The sequence below is a fragment of the Pinus tabuliformis genome, chromosome 1_2 (genome assembly GCF_031772625.1).
Source record: "Pinus tabuliformis cultivar Carrire ecotype Pingquan chromosome 1_2, CPIR1, whole genome shotgun sequence".
Taxonomy (NCBI): Eukaryota; Viridiplantae; Streptophyta; class Pinopsida; order Pinales; family Pinaceae; genus Pinus; species Pinus tabuliformis.
In genome coordinates, this window is record NC_142298.1 from 646,406,761 (window position 1) to 646,421,057 (window position 14,297).

The following is a 14,297-nucleotide window of genomic DNA, read 5'->3' on the forward strand; positions in this document are numbered from 1 at the left end:
TGTTTCCTGAATTTATACTTTCTCTATCTCTATTTCTAATTCTGTAATTCTGGAAGCCATGGTGTTGTGAAGAGCCTAACATTACTCTAAAACCAAGACCCTTCATTTAAAACAAGATGATAATCTTTCTGTGTATCAAAATAGACCATAAAAAAAACCTTTAGAACCTAAGTTGTCCATATAAAAAAGATTCATTGATATACTGCTTCTGGTTTTGGCGAAAATAAACCATTAAATCTACATATAATCACTTTAATGGAAATGGAATGATACAGAAGAGGGAGTTAACCTCTCTGGAATATTGATTTCCATGGCTGGGGAATGCTCCACTGATCCACAGGGGAGCGGACCAGAGTCCAAAAGTCCGGAGGCAGATTTTAAAAAAAAAAGTACATGGATGTGGGAGTGTATTCATATAATGTAATCCCAGTGTATATTTTCAACGCAAACACCACAGAACGGTATCAAGCCACCCACAGGATGGCTCCAGACTCTGCATCAGTTCCGACACCACGGCCACCAGAATCCTTCTCACACCACAGCCACCAGAATCCTTCCCACAATAGTTTCTGGCATATAAAAAATACAGGGGAAGAAGAACATTAAAAGTTATAAAAAATATTAAAAGATCTCTTGCGTTATTAATATCCGTAGACCATATTAGATTTTAGTGAACATTACTCAGGTTCCAATTGAATGTTTTTTGGATCATGTGGCTGTTAACTGGTCACCGTTCCAAAGTGGATCACGGCAGTAAGATAATTATAGTAGTTGAGGAAAGATTAGATGTGACCTTAAATTCTAAGGAACAGGTGCATATCATATTAAATCGCCGGATGGGTATTGCAGGAGACATTACAATGCTTTTCTAAACTAATAAAATTCTGTGATCATCTTTTCAAGAAGAAAAGAAGACAAGTTCATAGTAACAGATGTGGATTCAAACTGCAAATGGCAGCCAGCCAGTAGTATTATGTTGAGTCCATGAAAAGAACAGCAGCAAAAGACACCAAACTTCGGCATTGAACTGGGTATGCAGAGACTAACTAGGCTGCACGGTCAACTTCTTGATCTCACTCACACAGGCCTCCAAATTCTTGTAGGAGGTTCCCCCTTCTTGCACTGCTGTTCTGGCCGCCTTGCTCAGCTCCTCTGCTCTTTTCATTTCTTCTCCTTCTCTTCCCAGCAGTTGTTTAGTTGCAATTTTCAAGTCATCTTTGTTTGGCACCGTGGTGGCACCTTCACAAAACCTGATTCCAACCTTTAGATATTCGACCAATAACCTAGCATTATAATATTGATCTGCACCCATAGGCCATGTTATCAATGGCACACCTAGTGTGATGCTCTCCAGTGTAGAATTCCACCCGCAGTGGGTAAGAAAACCCCCAACAGAGGGGTGTGACAGAATCAAGAGCTGAGGTGCCCAACCTTTAATTATCAGACCTCTTCCCTCCATTCTCTCTTCAAATCCTTGGGGAAGCACACCATATTCATCAGCAGGCATACTACTTGGAGGATCCCCGATGACCCATATGAAGGACTCTTCACTTGCCTCCAGCCCTGCTGCCATCTCCTCGATTTGTTTATTTGACAGGCAGGTTTGGCTGCCAAAGCAAATATAAATCACAGACTTCTTTTCCTGAGATTCCAGCCATTGCAGGCATGCTGATTCATCGATTGAAGTGCGTTTCCCTCTCTCAATCATATTTGTTCTCTGTTTCACCTCGAAAACAGCAGGGGGAAGCAGAGGACCTACAGACCAAACAGGCCTGCCGGAAACAACCCTGTGCAGATGATCGACATAAACAGATTCTAGATCATAAAAAGTGTTGAGAAGAGTACCCCAGCTTTTCGCATTCAGAGTCGTGCTATATCTGATGAATTCACATACAGGATCTGATCTCTTGTACGTTAGTGCAAAAGGGGGGATTTGACGCTTAGGAAAATTAGCAAGATGGGGCACTTCAGGGAAATGGACAGTTTCGTCTTCAGAATCCATTAATTGGGGCATGTGTTTCCAGAGAGAATAGCTGAGAGAAACAGCAAAAGCACCAGAGGTATGGAATACTATCCTGGGTATCCCGAGATTGGAAGCTGTGTCATGAGTCCATCCCAAAAACAAATCGCTAATTATGCAAACAGGGGGACCAAACCCATCTGAGCTATTTTTCTGTTGTTGGAACCAATGTTCTAGTGGTAGAGCGAGCTGCCTGAGTGAATAGATTAAGAGTGGCATGAGCCGAAGAGTGGGAAGATTCCCCACGTTTTCACATCCCGGGGGAAGACCTTCAGTGGGAGGTAGGGGAATGATAAGAGGTTGAATCTGAAGGCCCTCTGATGAAGCTCTCTGCAAAAGAGGATTCAAGAGGGACTGGTTTTGAGGAGTTGTGAGCACCGTCATGGAGAGGCCATGGGAGGCGAGAGTGTGGGTGAAGTCGAGCAGAGGAATCATATGGCCCTGTGCTGGAAATGGGAATACAAGAACATGAGGTTTCCTCTCCATGGTTGCTATTCCAGTACAGTGACTCTCCAGATTTGAGCTGGTTATAGTGATTTATGATCAGAGTGGTAATACCTGCGCTCTCTTGACATAAATGAGAACCAAAAGGGTGGAAGAGTTATGTAGTGACACGCAAAACCAGAGCAGTAAGAGTAGAAGAGTTGGGTTGTGAGACACAAGTTGAGGATCTTAGAATCTGGCGCGTACAGAGCTTTCCCACCTCCCATTTAGAGACTGGACATTTAAAATGCTCTAACATAGACATTATTTGCTTTGAAAAACCATCAGCATATGAACCTATAAAGCATGCGTTGAAATTCCCTTCTGTTATCCTGAGTATAATTTTTTTTGAAATAAATTTCGTTGGAATTTTTTTGAAAAACTTCATGGAAAAGGTCAAAACACTCAATCTATCAACTACTTGTTCTAAACTCGTGGGTTTGACTCAAACAAATCTTTATCATATATAAAACAAATAGTGGATAATTTGTCTGTTTTGACCTTTTCCACGAAGTTATTAAAAATATCCAACCAAATTTATTTTAAAACAAATTATATTCAACCCCTCTTTCCATGAAGTTATTCAAAAAAATCCAACGAAATTTATTTCAAAAATTTTATACTAACAAAGAAATTTCAACACACATATAAATAAATAAAGTTTCCATATTATTAAATCTTAAACCTATCAATTTGTAATGGAATCTTAATTTTAAATTTTTATAATAAAATAATGTATACATAAAAGTCTTAATATAAAATAAAATAAAATTACAATGGTATATAATATTGAGAGATTTATTTACAAATTCCCAATCAAGAGAATAAATAATGTTTAGAATTGCATTTTTTATTTTTTAATCGAACTATAACCTGAGAACTTTAGTTTTTAATCAAACTATTAAATTATAACTTCAGTTTTTTTAATGAAATTATTAAATTATAACCTTAGTTTTTTAAACAAACTTAGAAAACTATGGGTTGAAAAAACTATATACCACAATAATGCCAAACCAAAAATTGTGTGCCAAACACTGCCAAAACCAATGAAAAATGACTTAAAAATGTAGACAAGCTTTAAAACACTTACGTCATGATACGTCTAACATTGCTAAAATTAAAAAAAAAAATCATAAAAATTATCTAAACCAACCTAGATCCATCTTAACTCCAAACTCTAGACCTACCAAGCCCGAGAGATCAAATCTCTTTTTACTCTAAAAAGGGTTTCATCTCTCTTGTCACTTGATAGACCTAGAGTTAAAATCTAGATAGGCTTATATATATATATATATATATATATATATATATATATATATTTTATTTTTTATTTTTATTTTTATGTAATAAGACCAAGTCAAAATGTTTTATTGATAATTATAATTATTAATTTTTTTCTCAATTATAACTTTATTTTAAATTGTTATTATTATTATTAATTAAAAAAATAAATAATATATGAGTTAAACATGTATACATTTAAGAAAACATGCAACAAGATTCTTAACTATGGAGATTTTGTGACAACCCCTTTTGTTTTCTTTCTTGTAGATATTGCTATGAATTGTAATTCATCTAATAATGTGGAAATGTAAATATTGAGTGGCTGAGGGAAGTAGACACAAATTCAGAGGTTTGAGGAGAAGGAGTTGCTTGTAAACCCAACCCACTGTATTTGTTTCACCGCCTATCTCCCTGATAGATTTATGGCATTGTTGGTGCAGCCATTGGATTCAGGAATGAGCTTCCCGAGTGAAGGACGAGCCCATGCAATCCCAATTTTTCGTAGAAAGCGTGGGGATGGTCAACACGTTTGGATAGAGTACATGAAACAAAAGTCAAACTAGAGACAAGGTGTGGAGAGGTGGAGATGCAAGAGGGCAAACATATTGCGTAGCTGTATCAAGCAAGAGATAACTCACAATAGAGATAACAACGAATGAATAAGGGAAGAGAATGCATAGTGTGGAATTAGCAATGCACATGGATATGTTGGGGAGAAATAACTTTTTTCTAGTGTGTGTTTGTGTTTCGGATAACATTCCTTGTGTTTTTCTAAGACTAGTGTGTGTGCCTATGAATTGGTTGGCCAGGGAGAGTTCAGTGGAGTTGAAACACTTAGTGCTAGCCTTGTGTTGATAAACCACTAGGGTGCTATCTGGGGATGATAAACCATTTGATAGGGTGAGATACCTAGGTACTAGCTAGAAGAACTAATAAACCACTAAGTGCTAGCCTTTGGGATGATAAACCACTTATGTGTTAACTCAATAAGCTGAAAAACCACTTGGAAAGTGGCCTCTTGACTCATGTAGTATTGGCTTAGAGAAGGCAGTTGATAAACCACCCAGATAGTGTATTCATTCTCCTTGAATTGGATGAATTATTGAGGTTGATTTTAATTCAGATAAAGAGTCACTATGGTGTTATTACTGGAGGTAGTAGATAAACCTCCTAGAAAGTTGACTCTTGTTCTTACCATATGTTGACTGGTTATTGGTGAGAATACTCCTGAGCAATTAACTCCTTAGGCTCTGAATCTGACTCGGGAGTGATCAACTACAAGAAGTATTGTAGTTTAGTTGCTCTATGATCAGGTGGAGAGTTGAAGTCCCTCTCTCAGTTGCGAGCCACTCAAGATAATAAGAAAAGTGGCTTACTTGTTTTCTCTGTGTATACCTATTGCATTTGAATTAGAAATATTGTTGTTATATAACAATGAGTATATCAACATTATTAATGAAGGAATATGTATTCATGTGCAATTGCAATGAAATGGTTTGTATGATTATTCTCATGGTGTGAGGGACTTCTAGATCCTTGTAATTGTTGATGTATTCTTGATACATATAGCTATTTAAAATGAGTATGTATGACTATCTAATGAACCTAGTTAAATTGTTATGGTGTGTGCAATTCCATGGTTTGGGTGTTATAACTGTCAAGGAGTCTTTGTGCTTAACAATCAAGGAATTTCTAATGTTAAAATGGTGTACATGGAATGCCGGGAATCAACATGGATTTTTATGGTGCATGGTTGATTGATTTCCTTCTTTATTATTGGTCTAACAATGATTTAATGCATGATATATCAGGGCACGTGATAGTAATGTATTCAAATCCATTCTATAGAAAGTTTTGGTGAATGTTGTAGTTGAAATCATAAAGTGCTAGTAGCTATGGATTGGCTTGTTATAATGCTTGTCAATAGGAATATTCACATCTATGTGAGTGTAAAATTCATATGGATAACACTTGGATTAGTTATTCTTGACATCAGGATGCATTCCTATGAATATGGAAGTTTTGGGAAAAGTTAGGGCCTCATGAGGACCTTGGCAAGTTCCCCAAAATGATGAAGAAAACCTTGAAATATTCTAAGTCTAAATTATGTAGGAAACACACTTGTATCTGGGAGTATCCAAGCCTAACATAATTAAGTGATTCAAACATATCCAGGAATCTGGATATCTAGGAAATTTGTCATGGAAAAGTTCACACTAGATTTAGATACAGATGAGGTCAGATACATCTATAAAGAGGTTAGAGTCGAGGCCATCTAGGGTGGGACCAGTTTTTGGGGCTCGAGGCATTGGAGTTGTATTTTGGGCTCAAGCCATATAACATTTGAAATACAGAGTGGGCCTAGTTTGGGTAAATCTCACGCAACCTAGATGAGTGGCCAAGCCAGATATTCATGGCGACATAATTATTTAAGTGTCGGAGGCACCAGATGCAGTGCATATTCAGATGCCTTGTGGGGGTTTAGAGACATTAAAGAGTCTAAAATGTTTTGCACGTGGTAAAGTTTGGGAACTTTGAATTTCCAAGAGAACCAGATATAACGTGAAAGAACATATTTACTTGTTAAGGGATAGACTCGTGGGCCCATGGGCTAGGTGATGAGGCAGGTGTCACATGGACTTAACCATGGCCAGGTTAGTGCCAAGAGTTATGTGGAACCACCTAGGCAAGGTGGCATTTCCATGTGGGTGCCACGTGGAAAGTCCTTTCCTATATGGTAGAGAGTAAATGATCAAACTTAAAATGGGCATAACTTTTGATCTGGGCATCAAATTGATATAAAATTTATATTGATAGAATTCTCTTGACAAGCTAAACGCATTGATGTTATCCAAAGTTAATTCCTCTTACTTTGGGAAAGAAGATAAATTATAACCCCATATTCATAATGAAGCCATGGAGGTCTCGTTAGTTGAAAATAATACCTCCCATTCAGACTAGATTAATCCAACGATGTGGGAGGGAGCATTACAGATTCACCCCCACTTTGACATGGGGATTCACCCTCACTTTACCATTGAAATTTTGTAAATAAGCTTTGTTACAATACTATGAGCCAATACCATGGCTTACTAATACCACATGCAAAAATAACCATAAGTCATGTTCATATAGCACATATTCACATGACATCAATTTAAGTGAAAAGGATAGGCGTAACTACTTTTGAGATAAATCTTAACCTTCAATTTGTGACTATTATTAAGAATATTCTAGAATATTTTTTGAAGATTAAATCCTTACCATCCACCTAATAATTATTAATAATTAAATTACAATTCTAAAGTTTATATTCCAAATAGATGCACTTAACGATGTAATTCATAAATAAATTTTATCTTTTAAGTGACCTATTTTTAACAAGGTATTTTTCTCTTCTCCTTTATTTATTATATTTGTTCATTTTTATTTTAATATATTTATTTATTTTAAATTTAAATAATTTAAAATATCTTATAAAATTTTAATGATGTTGAATTTTATTAATTAAATAAATTACCACACACACACACACACACACACATATATATATATATATATATATATATATAATTTAAAGTCAATTAATAAAATTTATGAATAAAAATGTAATAAAACTATGACGTACACCGGATGAGGAAGGGTCCCTCAATCATAGTTCCACTTTCTGGTTCTCGGCCCTCCCATCAATGGTTCATATTTCATTGAACTAGATTGATAGTTTGAGGGAGCGGGGTGGAGGGTACCCCTTGATGTCATCTGGGGGGGGTGGGGGGATGGGGCTCTCAATCAGGGTTTTGTCCCACCCCAAAACTTTGCTCTGTATTCATCACCGACGCCGACGTTCCACTTGCCTCCATGTATATGCCTTGTAGACCTCTCCTTGGAACCATGACTCGTGCCCTGCCACCATGGCTCCTTTTCTCTCAAGTTGTGGCTCACCTTTAAATTAATCTAAGCACAGACTTGTCGGCTCTCATGGCTTGGTGGCAGAGGCAAGAGTTTTGTATTTCTATTGAGACCTATGGCTTATGGCCCTTGATAGGCCTTGCTCTCAGAACCTTTGCGTAGTACTCTGAACACTCTTGGCCTTGCATAAGAATTATGTATGGAATATGCAATCATGAAATGCTACCACTGCAACAACACTTAAATCACATGATTACAAACATGGGAATGAAAGAAAACCTAATGTTATACAACCTATTTTACACCTAGCAAAACTAGGTTTTCATAAATGCAGGTGTCGCATACTCGTAATACCAATTTAACACATATACATAGATATCGTGATTGTAACATGCATAATGGAAACGGCATTTAAAAGTAACACAGGGAACTATTTAATATCACATTATTTGACAATTACAATTATATATATGAATGGTGAAATATCCAACAAAGTTCATCATAAATGCAACAATAAAATACACACAACAGAACATAAGGGAAAACATAAACATTCTGACACAAAACCCTAAAACTAGGTTTTTAACATAAAATTACATAAACAACATGTCATGTAAAATGCAATACTTACCTTTCCAAGATGAACCAACTAGCTACGAGATCTCCATGTTCCACCCTGCCATAAACCGTGTGATTCATGGATTTCAACCATAGGTCACCCCTGAGTGGGGGCTGCAACTCCATAGGCACTAGTAACCAATAATAATTGTACCTCCATAGCCAAGGTGCCAACCCAACAATCATGTTGCTCTAGGCCACACACCGACATAACTCCCAGCTAGTCTGAAACCCAAGCACAAGGCTTACTAGTTGGTTGTTGTAGTAAACCTAGTGGAGGATAATACAGGGTACATGGGGAGGTACCAAAGGGCATAATGTGATGTAAAAATGGGAACACAATTAGTTAATCTAGTAAATAAAGTCTGTAAGTGGTTACCCACATTAATGATGATTGTAAGTAGTTAACCCTCATTATAAATGGACCAAAATTAGTTTAGTTTAGTTAAGGATAATGAATAAATGGGCCATAGATAATAAATAAAGTGGTAAACCTGCATTATGGAATGGACCCAAAGTAGTAAGGGAATAATGTGACAAGCCCATTGTACTGGATGTGTGATATTAAGGGCTCATGGTATTACCCATGGTATTGTATGTATGAAGCCTATATAGAGGCTAGAGACTCTCCATTGGAGATATGTTAAGTATTGTTTTGAATTGACAAGCATATGGCTTGTGGAGTGTTCTCCTTCCTTAAGGAATGACTGTATGGAGTTACTCTACCTCAAGGGCTTGATATAAATAAAGAAGCATTTTATGTTATTCTTAGATTGGATCTTCAATTTATTTTTGTCAAATATTATAATATAATTGCACTATTATTACAAGTGGTATCAAAGCTCTTTCTTGGGCAAAGTGGGGATCCTTTTTTCTTTTCGCTGAAATTTTATTTTTGGGAAATAGTGGGCAACGAGTTTGCAGATCATATTTGGAAATTTTGGTGCAGCATTTTCAGAAACAAATTGAAAACCCGATTTTCTCACAAAAAACACCAAAAAAAAAATTAGTCTAAATCGGAGCCCGGACATGGGAGATATCACTGATTTAAAATCATTGATTTTTCAAAAAAAAATATGATGGAAAATCATGGGTGGTAGATTTCAGGTTAATTTTTGGAGATTTGGTGTGGTATTTTCAAAAGATAATTATATATTTAAGCCCTTTGTGAAAAAACACCCAAATTCAAAAAAACAATTGTCTGAATCAAAGTCCGGATGGAGGAGATCTCACTGATTTAAAATCAACTATATTTTCAAAAAAAAATTGTGACGGCGAGAAACTTGGCAGTACATATCTGAGTTCGCAAAGTTCCCAGATTGTGATCCTAGCTACATAAAAAGATGCGGAGTGGCTATTCTATTTCCAAAAATAGGGTATAATAAGAATTCCACACTATATTGGCCGAGTTGTGATCATTCCAAATTGTCCTCCCAAAAGAAAGTGGTTTTTTGAAAATCCTCACTCTATTTTATGAGTTCTAGTAAGACTATTTTTATAGGAAAAGAGAATGGTCCTACTATTGAAGAATACCTAAAATACAAGAAGTCACTATCCCCAATAACTTGAAGATATGGACCAGGGAAATATTTCGAAGATGAGGCTGTCCCATGGTACTCACTTAATTATGACAAGATACCTGAACTTTTTGATGAAGAATTCAAAAAATTCCTTTTGGACAAGTGGTCTCATGCTAGAAAGAAGGAAAATAAGAGCCATAAAGGCCTATTTTCTGATATCTCCATCTTACAGGTTCATGGATGTATTCACAAAGAGAAGGTCATTATTTCTATTAACCCTAGTTGCAAGGATAATCTCATCAATATCAAACTGGCCAAAAGATTGCAAGTTCCAACACATCATATAGACAACACACATGTTGATGGTGTGCACATTCAAATATCTAGGGATTTGAAGGTTATTGTGGATAAATATGTATTACATTCCGAATTTTATACTTTAGATCTAGATGAGGAGGATGTTATTTTGGGATATCCTTGGATGGAATCAGTTGGTAACGTCAATATTAATGTACAAAAGAAATTTATGAAACTATGGTACAAAAAGAATAAAATTAGAAAATTACCTTGCAGGATATTTCCATTAGTAAATAGGATGAGAAAGAGGGGGCACCAACAGAAATATCTACAATAACTCATACATTAGGTGATGAGTGCTTGGTGGAAGCAATAACGAAAGACACACTATCACCACAAAAGGAACCAAACACCCCTCAGGCACAATTCGTTGAGGAATTGAAGAAGGAAATCCCATCTGTTAAGGCTTCAACATATCACCACCCACATCACCCAGCAAGACTCCAATCAACAAGACACCAACCAACAAGATGGAAAAAGATTAAAAAGAAGGATGAAGGCACCTGGAAGGCACACAAAAATGTGTCATGACGATCTACCCACATGACATCTACAAATGGGAACCATAAGAACCAATTTCCGTCTCAAGCAAGTGAGGTAGTTGTTAGACAAAGTGTTTGACTTTATGTTGGATGGATGGATGCAGGTGCATGGTACCAGTGGAGTACTCTTTTGATTATATCTTATTATTTGTGTTCTTCTCATGTTTCAGGGATGAAACACACTTTAAGGAGAGTGTAATGTAGTATACCTAGGGGTGGATAATATGGGGTACATAGGGAGGTACCCAAGGGCATAAGGTTATGTAAAAGGGGACCACAATTAGTTAGTTTAGTTAATAAAGCTAGTAAGTGGTAACCAGCATTAATAATGATTGTAAGTGGTTAACCCTCATTATAAAAAGGGACTACAATTAGTTAGTTTAGTTAAGAATGATGAATAAACAAACCATAGTTAATAAATAAAGTGGTTAACCTACATTATGCAAGAGACCACAAGTAGTTAGGAAATAATATGATGTAAATGAAATAAGCCCATGGTATTGGATGTATGGTATTGAGGGCCCATGGTATTGCATGTATGAAGCCTATATAGAGGACAGAGACTCTCCATTGGAGATATGTCAAGTATTGTTTGTATTGATAAGCATATGGCTTGTGGAGTGTTCTCCTTCCTTAAGGAGTGATTGTATAGTGCTACCCTAACTTAAGGGTTTGATATTAATAAAGAACCATTTTACATTATTCTTAGATTGGTTCTTGAATTTATTTTTGTCAGATATTTTATTATATCTCGATACCACTTGTAATAATACTGTAAATAATTTCAAGATAAGTACATGAATACAATATAAAAGCTTCAAATCTTTATTAATAGAAAACCCTTGAGGTAGGGTAACACCATACAACTACTCCTTAAGGAAGGAGAATACTTCACAAGCCATATGTTCAATACTAAATAATACTTGACATATCTCCAATGGAGAGTCTCTAATCTCTATATAGGCTTCATACATATAATACCATGGGTAATACCAATTGTAATACCATGAGCGCTTAATACCATATGTGTGTGTGCGCGTATCCCATAACTATTTGGCCTCTCTTAGCCATGTGGCACCTCAAAGCCACGTGGGCACCAGGTTCTCTCATCAACACCATCTATCATCCAACTGTGAAAATTTCTAATACGAAATTCTACAGGAGTAAATGATTTATTTCACCTATTTATTTCTCACAATAAGTTATTTACGAAAACCCTTCAGTAAACATTAAAATAAATTCTACTACAGTTATCACATAATTACATAGAGAAAATAACAGTGATATACAAGCACAAGAATCAATCACATCAACACAGTTGTTTTTGGACAATTGTCCTTGGAAAAACCCAATGTGGGAAAACCGGTGCAACAGATGAGGGTTTTATTAATCTTCAACAATAATATCTTTACAAGGAATGATTTCATAGAGAAACTGAGACACTAATGAGAGAAAACACCCGAGACAAAGTTTCTCCTCTTCCTAGAGAAGTTCTGACACCTTGGAGACCCTTCACCCACCTCTGCGTCACTTCTACGTCACTATGTGCCACTATGCACCAGCCTGCGTGAGGACTACGTCTCCAATGGTGTTGTCTACCTATTCTTCCTTCTGTGCTGTCTCTCGAATGCCCTGCGTCACCTCCTCCTCAGTCATTGACTACTATTGATGCCCTCCTCTTCCTCCACCCTGCAACTCTCCCTCTGAAATCAAACTCCTTCTCCTTGAGAATCGATTTCCCTCAGGGTATTAAGTATTTTCTCAGTGTATCTCCAAATGACTCTCAAGTCTTCTCTTATACTTTTCCTATTGATGAATCAACGACCGAGATTAAGTCTCTAATCAATGACTAAGATTAAAACAGACTTGATCCTCGTCTCTTAGAAGCTTCTCACCCATATCTTTATTAATACCCATTAATATTTTTATTTTCCTAAGTTTAGACTTAGGAACCCATTAAAAATATTAATTATTTTAATAACTCCTCATCCAGGTGGAATTTCTCCAAATGATTTCTGAGTCTTGGAGATCTCATGTGTTATAACCCCTCCACAAAATTTCGGAGCTGGAGCACATCTGATGCTACCCAAAATAAACACTCCCTCTTAGCAAGGAATGTGCCTTAGCAATACTTCCCAATAGAAGCATCACATTGATCCACAACATCGGTCCTCTGCGCTGTTGATGCTCAGCCAACTGCTCCTCATCCACTGCGATGTTGCAATCTATACTACTGCTCATGACACTATAACTGTCACTGCTACATATGTACCACAACTCCCTCTAAATATGTTGCATCATGCTGCCCATAGCATTGTCACTGCTAACTGCTACACTACAACTCCTTACACTATTCGCTTCTGCTACTGAAACGGATTCTTCACCATCTCCATCTTCTCCATGAAGTAAACAAGCTTTGTTCTTCCTAGGGCCTTGGGAGAATTTCTACCACATGTTCTTCTGTTGGGGTGTACCTCAACTGTACTACCCCTCATTGGACACATTCTATGATAAAGTGACACCTGATATCAATGTGCTTCGACCGATCATGAAATATTGGATTCTCATAGAGCTTTATGCAACTCTGATTATCACACAAAATACTAGCCACTTTCATCTTTCTCCTGAATAGATTCATAAGCAATTTCCTAAGCCATATGGCTTCATAGGAAGTTGTGCTAGCTGCCATATATTCAGCTTTAGTTGAGCTCAGAGCCACAAATTTTTGTTTCCTACTACACCAGGAGGTCATTCTTGATCCAATGTTGAAACAATACCTAGTGGTACTTTTCCAATCTATTGAACTTTTAGCGAAATCTGCATCAGTGAACCCACTCAACCTAATGTCATTACCTTGGGTGTATATCAGTCCATTCTCGATTGTTCCTTGTATATATATGAGAACATGTTTGGCTGCTGTCCAGTGCACTCTCTTTGGTTCTGCCATGAACTAATTGAGGGTGTTGACAACATAACAAATGTCTCACCTGGTATTGACTAGATACATCAGGGACCCTATGAGCTGCCTATACAAGGTGGGATTGACTTCTTTATCTTCAGATGCATCAATATTCTTCCAGATGGTGATCATTGGAGTAGCCATAGGTCTATAATCCTGCATTCTGAACCTTTTCAAAATCTCTATAGAATATCTTCCTTGCCTGAGGAAAATTTCACCCTTCTACTACCAAACTTCCAATCCCAGGAAATAATGGATCCGTCCCAAATCCTTCATGTCGAATTTTGTGGCTAGGTTCTCTTTGCAATCTGTGATGAGACTGGATGATCCTGTTATAAAGAGATCATCCACATATAAAACCAGGATTAGAGGCTCATTCTCTATAACTAGATAGTAGAGGTTATGATCTGCGTCACTCTTGATAAATCCCTTCTTCTACAAATAGCCATCAGTTCGACCGTTCCATGCTTTAGGTGTCTGTCTAAGCCCATATAGAGCTTTCTTCAATCTGCATACACGAGATTCATTCTCATGAGTCTCGAAACCTTCTAGTTGTTCAATGTATACTTCTTCTTCTATCACCCCATTCAAGAACGTCGTCTTAA

The 14,297-nt window shown here is 36.8% G+C and overlaps 1 pseudogene; it reads right to left on the reverse strand.

Annotated features, from left to right (window-relative positions):
• Window positions 1–256: 256 nt before the first annotated feature.
• Window positions 257–2,737, reverse strand: LOC149207344 (UDP-glycosyltransferase 89B2 pseudogene; annotated as a pseudogene).
• Window positions 2,738–14,297: the final 11,560 nt, after the last annotated feature.